The sequence below is a fragment of the Bombyx mandarina genome, chromosome 15 (assembly GCF_030267445.1).
Source record: "Bombyx mandarina strain Sakado chromosome 15, ASM3026744v2".
NCBI lineage: Eukaryota > Metazoa > Arthropoda > Insecta > Lepidoptera > Bombycidae > Bombyx > Bombyx mandarina.
The window spans coordinates 5,164,622-5,178,910 of NC_143221.1; the positions used below are offsets into that span (position 1 = coordinate 5,164,622).

Sequence of the window (14,289 nt, forward strand, 5' to 3'; positions counted from 1 at the left end):
GCCGAATCGCGAAGGGGTGCCCGAACAATTGTAACATGTGGCATCGGACAAGTATACCTTCAACGTAAACATAAAAAAATAACGGAGAAGGTAATTTATTTATCCATAATATATTTAAAGTATTTACAATTAATATTGTAATTTTTTGAAATAGTTCATAAATTACTTAATTTTAAACTAAGCTGCATTTAAAACAACAGACACAACGAAACTGTTATTGTATATATATATATTTTTTTGTATTTTTTTTATCGTATTGCAAAAAGCCTGTAAACGGGTGAACAAAAGAACAAAAACAAAAATAGGCAGAGCGGTAGCGATCGAAGCGAGTGCAGAGTTCACGATCGGCCGGCGACCTGCCGAAACTGGGGCGGGCCAAGTCTAGAGCCTTGCGGAACGCCGCGCCGGAATATCCACTGTTCGTAAATTGTAACCGTAATTCAGACTTTTTAATAAAACTGGCTTCTGCCCGCGACTCCGTCCGCGTGGAATAGTTACTTTGGCATAACGCTAAATTTTACGCCCACTTCATTTACGCAGAAAAATATTTTTTAATTATAGAATGTTAAACAGCTATTTAAACCACTATTTTGAAACATTATTTATTGGTGCTCCATTTGTATTGGCCTTACCGTGACCTATGGCCGTAACCTATGGCCTTCCTCAATAAATGGGTTATCTAACACTGAAAGAAATTTTCAAATCAGACCAGTAGTTCCTGAGATTAGTGCGTTCAAACAAACAAACTCTTCAGCTTTATAATATTAGTATAGATAAAACGTCTTATTCGAAATCCTGATTTTTAAGTTACCGCAGTTTATAGACATCACAACGTCCTAACTTGCGTCATGAGCTTGAAGTCTCAGTTGCATTGTATAATAGCAGTTCAACTATTTAAATTCAATTAGAATGTATTACTGCTTCGCGGTAAAAATAGCCAGGAAACGGAAACTATACGTTAAATAAAATTAAAATTTTGATCGACTATTTCAAATTGGATGGCAGTATTCACATCTGTTCCGTGGAGCTCGTGTACTCAATTTCAGTAATAAAATGGCATGATCATACGAAAAACTAAGCACTTATTACATATGAAAATGTGGCTTATTAATAAATAAATAAAAACAATAATCCTGTTTGTCGGTAAGTATGGCTGGACTAAACTTATTTTTCAATAAAAATTAAAAATATTTGTTAAAAAAATTTAAGAAAACGATGACCGACGTATATCTTAAAAATTTGACAGGATAACATCTGTCAGATCAACTTAATATATCAGAATCTTTTTACGGAAGAAAACTAGAATAGTGATTTAATATATATCAATTCATAATATATCAATTTATATGTTACAATTATCGATTTAAATGTTACGTCACTTCAGGAATGGTTGTTGAAATTTTATACCAGAATATTTATTGGATATGCTCTGTAAATATTAATTTACATTTACTTGTTACATTTCGCCTTAATCTTCCACAATAAGTTTCTACAATGTTTTATCCGTTGACACGGAAAGATTTGTGAAAACATTTTGTTATCACACGCATGTTTTTTTTTTCTATTTAAGTGGACATGTCATTGGCCTTACATACCTAGGTATTATCAACAGTTTAAATTTTTGTTAAGACTGGATTCGTACTTAAAGAATTTTTTTAAATAATATTTGCTTGCTAACCAAAATAAGCGCTTTATTTAATACGTGGCGAACATAATTACGTACGAAAGTACACTTCCCCGGTGTAGTAAAACAAAACTCACGTATGCTTGTCTGTTTTATTGTGAAATGAAAAATTAAATTAATGGTCATGATTTTAACATACAAAATGATCGAACAGAAAAGATACTCAAATCAATAAATATTAATGAAACAATAACGAATTGAATCCGTCACTTAATTTTGCAAGCGGAACCTTATAAACTTTTATCAATTCATATTATATACTTAGTTCAGGATGTAGGACATGAGAAACGTAAATTATTAGAAATACGTGAAACAATAATAACACGATAAGGAATAGAAACAGTGCCTACTGTATCTAGGGCAAGTCAGACCTTAAGAACACAACGCCATAGGAAATCATTAACCTAGTATTTCTGCGACGCTTTCAAATGCCTACATTTAATATTTAAAACAAAACGTTATACATAATTGTCGGTACAAGGAACCGTACAGAGAATAGTGCGCTACATGGAACTTACTAATTTAATCGAGGCGACTTAACTATTAAGTAGTTTGCTGATATTTACAGGAGACACCGTTATCTCGAAATATTTATAGAATGGGACACTTTGGTTCAGACATCAATTAATTGCCAAATACCGTTCCACGGATGCTAATGAATATATTAGAAAAAATATGTGAGTAATTTCGTTTTCATAAATTAAAAATAATAATTCAAGAAAGTATTAACGTAAATTTTATCGTTCGAATACTATTCTGTTTAAGATGGTGGACGCTAAGGAAATCGAAAGTTTACACGAAACTTAAATATCGATATTGTGTCACTTAAAAATATTGTGTGTGTGTTTGTCTGAGTAGTTGCAAGTAGGGGAGCGTTGCTAATCTAACTGACCTATATAATGTGTTCGGTGAAAGACCTCGTAAACTAGTGGCAGTGCATTATTCCAGCAATAATACTCTATGATACGAGCTGTATACGATTATGATGCCTAACGCCAATGCTTTTAGATAAAATTTTCTATAGACCGTTCCATATGAGCTACAGAATAGAAACAAAATGGTTTCTCGGAATAATTTTGTTTAAAACGCATTCATAGGTTTAACTAATTTCTAGAACGTGCATTTGAACGAAACAACCAGTTGCGGTAGCTTCCTGCAATGACTGTTGCCTGGTGTAATCATTTCACTCGCTGCCTATTCATGTTATTATGTATGTACGGGTATGTTCTAGAGATCGTCATTTGTAAATTCAATTGTTCTCTTTGGCGTTTAGTCAATGCTATTTTAGGGCAACGCTTTTCGATATTCGAAATCATACATTAAGACAACTATAGAATATCTCTATTATGTATTTTAATAAAATTTGATATAATCTGTGATCCTAGTTTGACAAATTTTCATAAATATAATCTGTGGATTAATTTCAGCTTTCCCTCCATAATATAAATGTAATGAGTATTATTTTCTTTGCAGTTCTAGGTTGTAGCGACTTTTGAGTTATTTTAGTTTTACCCAGTCACTCCAAAATAAGATACTTCGCCTTTTGATATCTACGTTTAAATATAATAAAGAAAAAAGTCAATAATTTTAGTGTCATATCAATCGTACTTTGATTGACAATTTTAGGTTACACAAGCTGAGAAAATGCGAGTCAATGCAATACCACTAATTACTGTTTTAGTCTTAGTAATTACTTAACTTTTTAGTTTTTCTAATATATAGTCGTAGACTGTTTGAAAATTCATTAAGTATCTAACTTGGAAACCTAGTGAATGAGTTATTATGCACAGGCTATTTTCAAATTAATGTCAAGCTCCGTGGAATTACTGCTAAAATTATTTACATTCCGTGTGCAGTTGTGTGAAATGGTTTTCTACCACATTTTTAATTTCACGAAAAACACAGAATCGGTAGTATAAGTAACTTCATATCATAGCGTAGGTAATTTTTCTTAACCTTATTTTGAAATAATAAAGAATACTCACATTTTTGTTTATTGATCCAGTTGTATACTTTTTCAGCCCTTTTCCCTCATCTCTAGTAAAACAGAGCGATGTAGAGTTGTTTTGACCTGAAAAAAAATTGTATACATATATATTTTTATTAGTACTATTAAAATCAGTGTGATTAATAATAATAAAATTTGTTAATCGTTAACTCGAATTTTAATTAACAAAATTCCCATTTCTATGATTAACATTTTATTTAGCTATTGCCTGGATAGGCGTATGAGCTCACGGCCCATCTGGTATTAAATGGTTACCGAAGCCGGAGTGAGTATCGAAGTTTCTATTCTATTATACATATTATATAAATATAAATAAATATATTATATATAACCAATCGACTGTCCCTTCAAATCGAACCACATGGCGTATTAAATATTCCGTATTAATGATATCAGGCTTCTAATATACCCTACAAATTTTCCACAATTCGTTAAATGAAATATATAAATGAGATCCATGGTTATTGACTGTGGAAGATCCTATTTATTGGTTGTTGAACTTACCTTCGAGGCAGTTGTGTTAACGATTTCATGCGCAGACGCTTTATATTTAGGCATCCGACTAATTATAATATTTGTATTTTATGCTTGCTAATTGATTAATGTAAAAACATCCTAAACGTTTACACAAGGTTATCGCCCATCACTGAAAACCACATCCGAATTATAATAATTAAGGTGAACGCACAGACAGACACGCAAACCTTGTTTACAAATTCTATATATCTCTATATTTTGCAATAAAATTGCATATAATTAAAAAAAATCTCTTTCTATTTTCTTCTTTTTTATATTTTGTTTTTTGTTTTTTATTTTGGCTCATTGGTCATGTTTTCCTTTTCATTCTATTCCAAAGCTTTCGAGTCGTCTTGAACTAAACTTAAACGATGCTTGGTAAAATTGAATTAATATTGAAATTATATATTTTATATAAAAAAATGGTTTTTCTCATATATTGAGGTATAGATTTGAGTTCTGAAGATTTGTTACGCTTGGAGTTTCACTTACAGAATCTATATATGTATGTATATATAAAAGAAAGTCGTGTTATTTACACTATTTATAACTCAAGAACGGCTGAACTGATTTGGTTGAAAATTAGTGGGGAGGTAGCTTAGAACCAGGAGAAGGACATAGGATACTTTTTATCACGTTCCCGTGGGACGTGACATAAAACGAAGTATAACAAAAGGCAGCTGATATGGAATAACAAAACGCAAGTGACAGCTAAACGTAATGTTGTAGTCTGTGTTTAATTATAGTAGAATTTTGAAGTTGACCGGTTGATGTGTTTGTTTCGAGTTTCTATTAGCTTATTGTGCTGCCGAGATAAGTAATTATTAAGAAAGCCATGCCGCGATCAACATGATCAAATCTTTCCCGACGAAACCGTAATGCAACTAGGGTTCGAAACATTGCAAGTGAAAGGACTGAAGAAGAACAAGAAAATATAATAATAATAATAATAACAACAAAAATACATGGCCAATAAAGTATCATTAAAATACTTGCTTTTTTAATTTACATTAATTATTCAAATAAAAAATTGACCTTGATAAAATCATGCTCATTTATTGCCTCTAAGGCGGAACAAAGTTCGCCGGGTCACCTAGTTTATTATAAATCCACTGGTATGATCGTTCCAACATCGTCATGATCTACAATGAATATTTGTGTTAAGTACTTTTGAATAGTAATTAGGCTTTTGAGTATATGACTTCACAGTTCATCTATATTAAGAAACAGGTAACTGCTTAATGAAGCCATAAACACAATACGTAAGCTGCCACCCTCGTTAGGCTTGGATTGATATCAAATACTCAATAGCATTTGAGTTATATATAATCTTATACGTCAAAGTGGAACATGTGATTGCTTGACCGCTGAAGTGCGAGGGTACTTCAACCTGGAATCTAATGTGGAATCTTTCTCAAATGTGCACTATTTTTTTAGGTATAGTATCAAGAGCGTAATATGTTCATTAACAAATAACTTCATCCTCAGCGTTCACTTAAACTTTACTGGTGGTAGGACCTTCTGTGAGTCTGCACGGGTAGGTACCACCAACAGGCGGGGGCCTATTTCTGCCGTGAAGCAGTAATGCGTTTCGGCTTGAAGAGTGGGGCGGCCGTTGTAACTATACTTGAGACCTTAGAACTTATATCTCAAGGTGGGTGGCGCATTTACGTTGTAGATGCCTATGGGCTCCAGTAACCTCCACCAATCTGAGCAATAAAAAAAAAATTAGCATATTTTTAATGATATGAACCCAAAACGCTTTCCTCGAGTACAGTCGAGTACAATTGTGAATATCGAAAAATAAAAATCGAAACTTCAATTAATAATTTAACATATAAACAAAAGTTCAAATGAATTTTAAGTTAATGGACGAAAAAAGTGTTAAGCGACTGGATCAAAGGAAAGTTTCTAACAAGTGTGATAAATCATCTATTTCCGCTGTCGTAATTCTCGATATTTTCTCGTTGCTTATGATTAAAAAAATTTCTTCCTTGAAGACGATTTCGATAATAAATTATCTATTAAAGTTTTGTAATGTTTGATCAGATTTTTTGACGTCAGAAACGATAGTGAACGATGGCGGAACACCATCTGTGATAGAGTCTTGGAATGAGACGAACCGAAGTATAGGATTTTGGGGAGTAGGAGGACCATTGATATTCTTAAACAGAAAACATGTGATAGCTTGTTATAGAGACCTAAAGTCGGAAAATGCATTTTGTGTGGGAATTTTAATAACAACTAAAAAAAATGTTAAAATAAAATCGTTAATTTTTTTTTAATCATAAACTATTTCAGCCTTTTTAGCCCGTACATAGGTAAAACGCTTTTGAACAAAAAAACTGAACAGCGCTTTTAAGCGAGTATATATTTAGGGCAAAATGCGTAGCTTTTAATGGTGGTAAGGAAATCAAAATAGTGTTAAATAATATATAAGAGTGTTACATAAATACAGATAAATAACGGAGAATGTTTCAAATATATGTAAAGACGCGAACCTGACGCAAGTCTCAATCGTTTTCTAAAATTAAAAGTAATTTTGAATCTTTATTCCTTGACGATTACTTACTGACAATACTTGACGGTCTCATATTAGTTTAAAAAAACCGGAAGTGCAATTTTCTTACACAATATAGTTTCATTTTCAAATACATTCGTTTGCTACTAAGTTTATGAATGACAAACTAACGAAGGACATACAAAAATTTCTCTGTAATAGTAGAATTTGCTCATTATTTACTAAAATCTCTGAGCAGAACCACAACTACTCAGGAGTGCATCGACATAGTACTTTCATCGGGCTTCCCGAGTTGTAGACATAATAAAAACTACGATGACGTGACGGGAAAAAATAATAAACCCGAGATTATTTTAAATAGTTTTAAATTTATTATAGTTCCCGATAGTTTTAAATTCAAATTAACAAAAAAGATTCGAGACAAAGTCGCTAAAGCTCCAAAAATGGCTAGTATTAATTTTCAAACACTTTTATTGCCATTTAAGGGAAACAAGTATAAGGTCCATCTGATGATGATTGGGTATCGTTGTTCATATAGATACATCAGTAATACCAGAGGCACAGACAAAACGCTCGAACTGCTAGTCCGCCTTCGAAGTCGTTAAAATAATCTACCATACTACCTAATTTAATAGAACCGAATATATTACGAACGCGTGTTTTAGACCGACTAGGATTTTGACCTCTTAACCAGATTGATATATGAAATGTTACAACGTAATCCTGGGTGTATATCTCATTAATTCCAAACAAATTAATTAATTAATTAAATTTTATTAATATTTATTCGATTTGTAATCCTAAAAACACGTTACATCATAAAAATATTAGTTATCCTACTAAAGTAATACGTCTTTACGTTAAGATATTTTTTAATCAAAAACTTTTTTAGAGTTCAGTTTAATTCAAATTATTACTTTTTAAATAATTTACACCACACTGCAATTAACCACTCAACGTTTAAGCTGCTATTTGCAAATACCATTTTTCTGTAAAAATCCAAACACAATCCTACTAGAATGATTGCGTGAAAAATAATTATATGAAATGAAAATTAAAAACAATTAATATTATACAAGGTTTTAAAATTTTAAAGACCTTCTATTCTCAAAGAAGAAGACTCCCCTGCAGCATTCCAAACAGAATCCTGTGTCTCAAAATCCTTTGAACAAGTCACTCTTCACTTATTTCTCACATTAACGGTCACCATCAGTCGATGCCACACTAGTCTGAAAATTTAAAAGCACGTCACAAGTTCATACGGGGGACGTTTCATACACCAGGAAGGATAGATAAACATAGAAGGTATCGAGCAGTCGGAATTGGAGATCCGCGTGGAGCGCGAAATAGCTGAACAACCGCACGACACGCCGGTTAAGCGGTGACTGACCGACACAGTGCCGGTGCCGCACCACCCCGCCTGGATCGCTCCTCCGGGACCCTTCCGCCGGGAATCAGACCCGCACTGTGCGAACCCAATAACGTTTTCCTCGCACAGCCGCATGCCTTCCCCCAAACCGCTACCCTGTACTCTCAACAGGTTTCGACTGTTTTAAAATTCGAACAATACACACCATCACCTTCGCTAATATTCAGGAAACATAGAATGGCTCTGAAAATCTGGCTGGAAAATCCGGGGAGGCGGATGATGAATAAAATTTCGAAATGTTACGAAACCAATGTCAATGACCCGTTTCGGTGTTGTGTTTCTGCAGTTTTTATTTTGATGAGAAATAGAGAAAATGCAACTCGCGTTATATATATATATATTAATATAGCAAGGTGGCTGTACAACATTGAGTCTAGTGGTCCCCGTCGATAGTGAAAGTGGCCGCGGTCTCGGCGAGTGCTCTCGGGGCCAATACACGACCTCTTCAGAAAATGTATTAGATCGTTGCTAATAGAAGCCTTGCGGCTTATTAGCCTTCATTTGTTGTAAATAAAAATACTATGGTACATATATATTAGAAATGTGAAAGTTTGTATGTTTGGTACTAAAAACCCCACATGGCCGAACCGATTTAGATGAAGAATTGCGCAAAGACTGTAACTTAGGATACCATGTAAATAACATGACCCGGGTAACGACTGGTATACCTGAGGTAATATATCGTCTTTTCGCATTAAAACTGTATAATCTCAAAACTTACTTATTTTACAGGAGAGTGTTTTAAAGGTTTAACATGTGACATTTTTAATAATAATCATCTTTGCAACATAATTTTTTTATTTTTTCCAGTTACATTATCTGTCTTTTAAAGTAAGATAAAATTATGTATTAATTTTGTTATAGTAGTCAAAATACTGGTAACCAAAAAATTTAACTAAAACTAAACTACGCTCTTTTGACAGTATTTATAAGAAAAATACTGGTGATACCAAATGATTCCGCATATTAACTCAATTTCGAATTGTTTTGGAAATTTTACAGTTTTAACGCAAAAAGACGATGCATGATAGAGTATTCGCGGGTCCGTGATTCGTACCAACAGACCGAAAGCTCGAAATGGACCGAGCGGCTGTCACTAAGATGAGCTACTCTTAGTTTGGGGAAAAAACAAAATTTTATATTGTTTTTGAATTTGAAATTAAACGTAGGTGAAACCACGAGCGTGGCTAGTAGTATTTATCTACTAGTTGTAACATAATAATAAAAAAATTCAACGACATCATACTAATAAGAGAAAATCATGTTCAGAAATTTAATAAAGTAACAACTAATCCATAACAAGCTTAGGGACATTGACCTTAAGCAAAATCCCAAAATATTTCATTAGTCGAAATCATCATCATTTAATTGAAGTAGTAATTTAAATATTTGAACACAAATTAAAATTGAATTATTAAAAACAAATTAAAAAAAAAAACATTAATCGATTAATCAATTTTTTTTGATATTTTTGAATCAAAACTATTTATATTGTTTTCGCTTATATTGTTTTCGGACAGTTCTCGGATTCGTAGTCCTATTAGGAACAAAAACTAATAAATAAAATGTCTTCCTATCTCTCTTTTTATATACGTTTAATGGAAGAAAGTGTTAGCTTTCATTAATAGTTCAATCACCTCTAGATGGAGCGCAGCATGTTACTTTTATTTCGAACTATGTCTACAAGACAATCGATGTATAAGCAGTTTCCTTTTTAACAAATTTAACGAAGTCATATCATTGTTGGTACATTAGAGAAGGGTGGGGCCCATCTAAACTTTATACGTATAGTATGTTCAGATGTATTTTTTCTATTTCTTTTTTATTTACTTTTCCACATTTTGTTATGTATTAGTACACATTATTATTTATGTAACTTTTAATACTGTAACTCTAATACTGTTTAGTTTGTTTTCATTATTATTGTTATTATTTTTTAGTTCATATACTTTAATTAACATTGTATTTTACCTTTTATATCTAGTGCCATGATGAAGGACATTTTGATGGCAACACAATTTTATACCGTTTAAAAGTGTGTTTAAAAAATTCCTTAACCAAAAAAAACAATGTAGCGCGCGAGACATTTGAACAAATTCGTGTATTTCAATTATATACGTAGTTAACATTTCAGTAGTTTCTGATAAAGTATTTTTTAAGTTTACTGGTGTTAGGACCTCTTGTGAGTCCGCACGGGTAGGTACCACCACACTGCCTATTTCTGCAGTGAAGCAGTAATGCGTTTCGGTTTGAAGGGTGGGGCAGTCGTTGTGACAATACTGAGACCTTAGAACTATATCTCAAGGTGTGTGGCGCATTTACGTTGTAGATGTCTATGGGCTCCAGTAACCACTTAACACCAGGTGGGCTGTGAGCTCGTCCACACATCTAAGCAATAAAAAAAATAAAAAAAAGTATACTTTAAATTTTTATTTTGAGTTTAAAATGTTATCGAAGTTGATTTGAAACTCATGATCTACCTGGTGCTTCAGCTACTAGAGTCTATAAAGATTAAAACGTATGACGCTATTCATTTTAAAACTTTTTCTCTTTTAATAAAGTATCAATTGTATTCATTCACTGGGGTATTGTATTTATTCACTGGGGCAGCCGTTGTACTGTAAAAACTGAGACCTTAGAACTCATACCTCAAGGTAGGTGGCGGCATTTAAGTTGTAGATGTCTATGGGCTCCGGAAAGCAATTAATAACAGGTGGGCCGTGAGCTCGACCACTCAGCTGAGCAATAAATAAAAAATAAATAAAATTGTGAAATAGGCAAGACGGTGGTATCCTTCACTTTGCATCAGTATTTTAAGATTATTAACTAGGAAGTTAGATGCGGAAAATTGTATTTTTCATTTCCTTTGAAAGCAGATACTTCTATAGCCCACCCGATGGTGAATGATTATATATCATAGTCCGCTCTCTCGGAAAGCTGGAAAGGATACTCCTTGGAACTGAGGCACCGTGATAAAAGAGAGTGTTATCTGAGCGATATTACTTGTCCTTTTTCAAACGAAGTACGAAAGCAGTCATAAATTGTTGATGCCCATGAGTGACGATAACCACTATAAAGCAGACCGCATGATCCTCTACTTACAAAGACAAAAAAAAAGTAAAATAAAAATGCACTGTGGTTCGTACGCAGTGATTCCAGGTAGCGCGTGCACAAGATATTTTCTTGGGATCCAATAGCTACTCAGTGATCGGAAAAATGCCGCATAATCGTTACCAAGAAGAGTGATATGCAACAGTCAGACATTATACATGTGTTGTAAAAAATCTGAAAAATCTTGTACTCCTCACATAAAACATAAAACTTTTAAAATTCCTTGCGTAGCACTTGGAACGGCTGCTATATGATAATTCTATAACCGTTATAATATTTTAAATAGATAAATAGAAATTTTTTTATTGCACGTAAACAACGCGTACGCGCGTATGGTGAACTTAATGCCATAGAGCATTTATAGGTGCCAGCTAAGCTTCGTTTAAAGTAATAAAAAAACATTGATATAGACGTAACACATAAAACATTGATAGTAATTTGCTTCTCTCTCGGCCTATGCTCACAAAACACGTGTATTTTTAGCGTATATCTTCTATATTTAGTTACACATTAACACGTTGACAAACAGAGATCAAATCTGGTCGTCGTGCTCCGTATAAAATCGTCTTCAAGCACCGTGAGTCATCGATACGACAGATTTGTGATAACGACGTGGAGCTGTAATGCTTTCAAACGTCCAGAATATATTTCCTGTATGAAAACATTAAGCTTTACAAAAATATTGTGGCTCTCTTCACGACTAAAATAATTTATTAAATATTTATATCGTACGAATCGACAAATATTTGTTTGTTTGTGTTTTTTTTTCCGCCCACGACGTTTGTCCGATTGCGTTGTGAAGTTGCACAACTGTTGTCGGGGAAGAGATTTTTGGTATTGAACAATAACGTGCGTAACACGAGAGGCGTCGTCATAAATATGTTATTCGGTGTATTTCAAAACATTAACATTCATTAGTGTACTCGTATGGGTAGAAGGCGTTATCGTGTCGATTTTTGATTGTGCGTTGCGATCTGTGCGCTTTTGCGAGTTTTTTTACGTTCTCGATAGCGTAAAAGTTAACTCATATTTGAGTCGTCTATTATCAAAGGTGGCAATCTGTGCAAAAATTATTGATATGTCAATACAGATTGATTTGAATATAATCGTCTCCTTCAAAGAATACGGTTCAAAACCTGCATTAAATAAAGGTTAATAGTTAACCTGTTATTTATCTAAGATGTCGTTCAGAAGAGTTTTGTGACTGCCAATGGAATACAAAGTCAATAATTCGTTTTTCTGATTTTCCAATGATTGTCCAAAAGTCACATTGCCGGCTTTGATAATAGTCGCCTCATTTGTATGGAATGGGATCGTTTGCCTACGTTTGCCGTTAGGGGCGCTGTACCAACTTCATACAAAATTGGGTTAACTTTTACGCTATCGAGAACGTTAAAAAACTCGCACTAAGCACACTGAAGGGTGGTAAGGCCATTACACAAGACAAATGAGAATTCAATCACATCTGAAGGCGGGACGACCACCTACCAGATGTACCTACAACCTGGTGAAAATCGCTGGGTCATGTTGGATGCAGGTGGTAACGGACCGGCCGCACTTGAGATCGATTGGAGAGGCCTGTGTCCAGCAATGGACAGCTAGCTATGTGCTGATAAAACAAGGTGGGTATTTTATATACCCACTGTACATAACTGCTTAATATCATTGAGCTTAATTAAAACTACTTTTCCGGTTTTAATCTCTGTTTTTTTTTTTGTCATTATATAATTCGTATACTTCACAGTTTTCGTAGCCACGGAAGACTCGATAATTGAGCCGTGAACATTTTTCCCATTTACAACAAAAATGTGCTGTAAAATTTACAAGATGTTTTGGTTTCATCTCAAACTGTCGAGATTTTTAGAGTTCAGCCTCGGGCTGGCATTGAACCGTCTTTGCCAAAGAAGCCGAAATGAGTTGAGTTGGGCTAAATAAGGTGAGTTTATTTTCATTCTAAAACAAGTTATGATTTACCAACCGAATTCAGCAAAGGCGATAATACAAATCCGCTTGGATGGACCTGTAGGCCACAACACCACTAGAAATGAGCCAACAGCTAACGTAAAAATTTCCCCACCTCTCTCTACCGCGATCGTAAGAATATTATCAGCAACCTGTCAAGTTTTCAATAGTATAAAAAGACTTGTGTAAAACTTCATATTATTATCATCATTCCAATGGTTTAAAGAAAAGCAATACTCAAACAGATAACTAATGTGATAATGTAAATATGCTCCGTGCATTCTACGGCTAACTGCGGCGAACATAACACAGAGGTTGATTGTTTTATTCACACGTTACTCAATAAACTTATTGTTTTACCGATTGTCTTTGTAAACGTTTATCGTTTTGCGTACGTGTGTGCGTGAGGTCTGTACGCAGGGACGATTACGCAAACCGGCGAGCTTCCCCGAGGAGCGAGGTCGTTGGCAATGGACCCGGTTCAATGTCACCAAATATATCACCGAGTGCTGAGTAGCGCTCGCGACGTTTTGATACTTTCGTCTTTTTGCACAGATTTAAAGGAATTAATTAAAATTTATTTTGAAATATTTTTAAATGAAAAGTTTTCTTGTTTTTATAAATATTTAATTATTTAGGTAATATGTTTTTAATAACACAGACCAGGTAACAGTAAAGCTTAACATTTTGTTTTGATCACGGTATTTATTATTTATTACGCGATAGTGATTTTTTATTTCATTGTCTCATAAAATTTTAAATTACAAAAAAATGTTGGCTTTTTTGATACTTAGATACTTTATAGGCTAAGTTTGACGTTTAAATGTTTAAAGGACAAGCTTATTCTTCAACCGATGCTAAACAGCTCTTAGAAGCAGTCATCACGTGAATGTTACACATGAGAGATGCGGTGTCGAGGTTCTAATTGCATTGGTTTGAAGGTCACTCACTCTACCATTCAAATATAAATGAATGTTAACTTTGAGAACGTAAGACTATATTGATTACTGGAATCCATTAACAGCGCAACGTTAATGCTTCCATCAAAGTTGAGACAT

The 14,289-nt window shown here is 33.7% G+C and overlaps 1 protein-coding gene across 1 annotated transcript in view; it reads right to left on the bottom strand.

Annotated features, from left to right (window-relative positions):
* Nucleotides 1–8,123, bottom strand: part of Hr4 (nuclear hormone receptor 4) — a 132,631-nt gene extending 124,508 nt beyond the window's left edge. The window contains exons 1-2 of the mRNA XM_089732750.1: nucleotides 7,828–8,123; nucleotides 3,670–3,755 (exon numbers count right to left, since the gene is read on the bottom strand). The gene's annotated coding sequence lies outside the window, so the exon portion shown is untranslated. The remainder of the gene's footprint in view (nucleotides 1–3,669; nucleotides 3,756–7,827) is intronic.
* Between the last annotated feature and the right edge of the window lie 6,166 nt (nucleotides 8,124–14,289).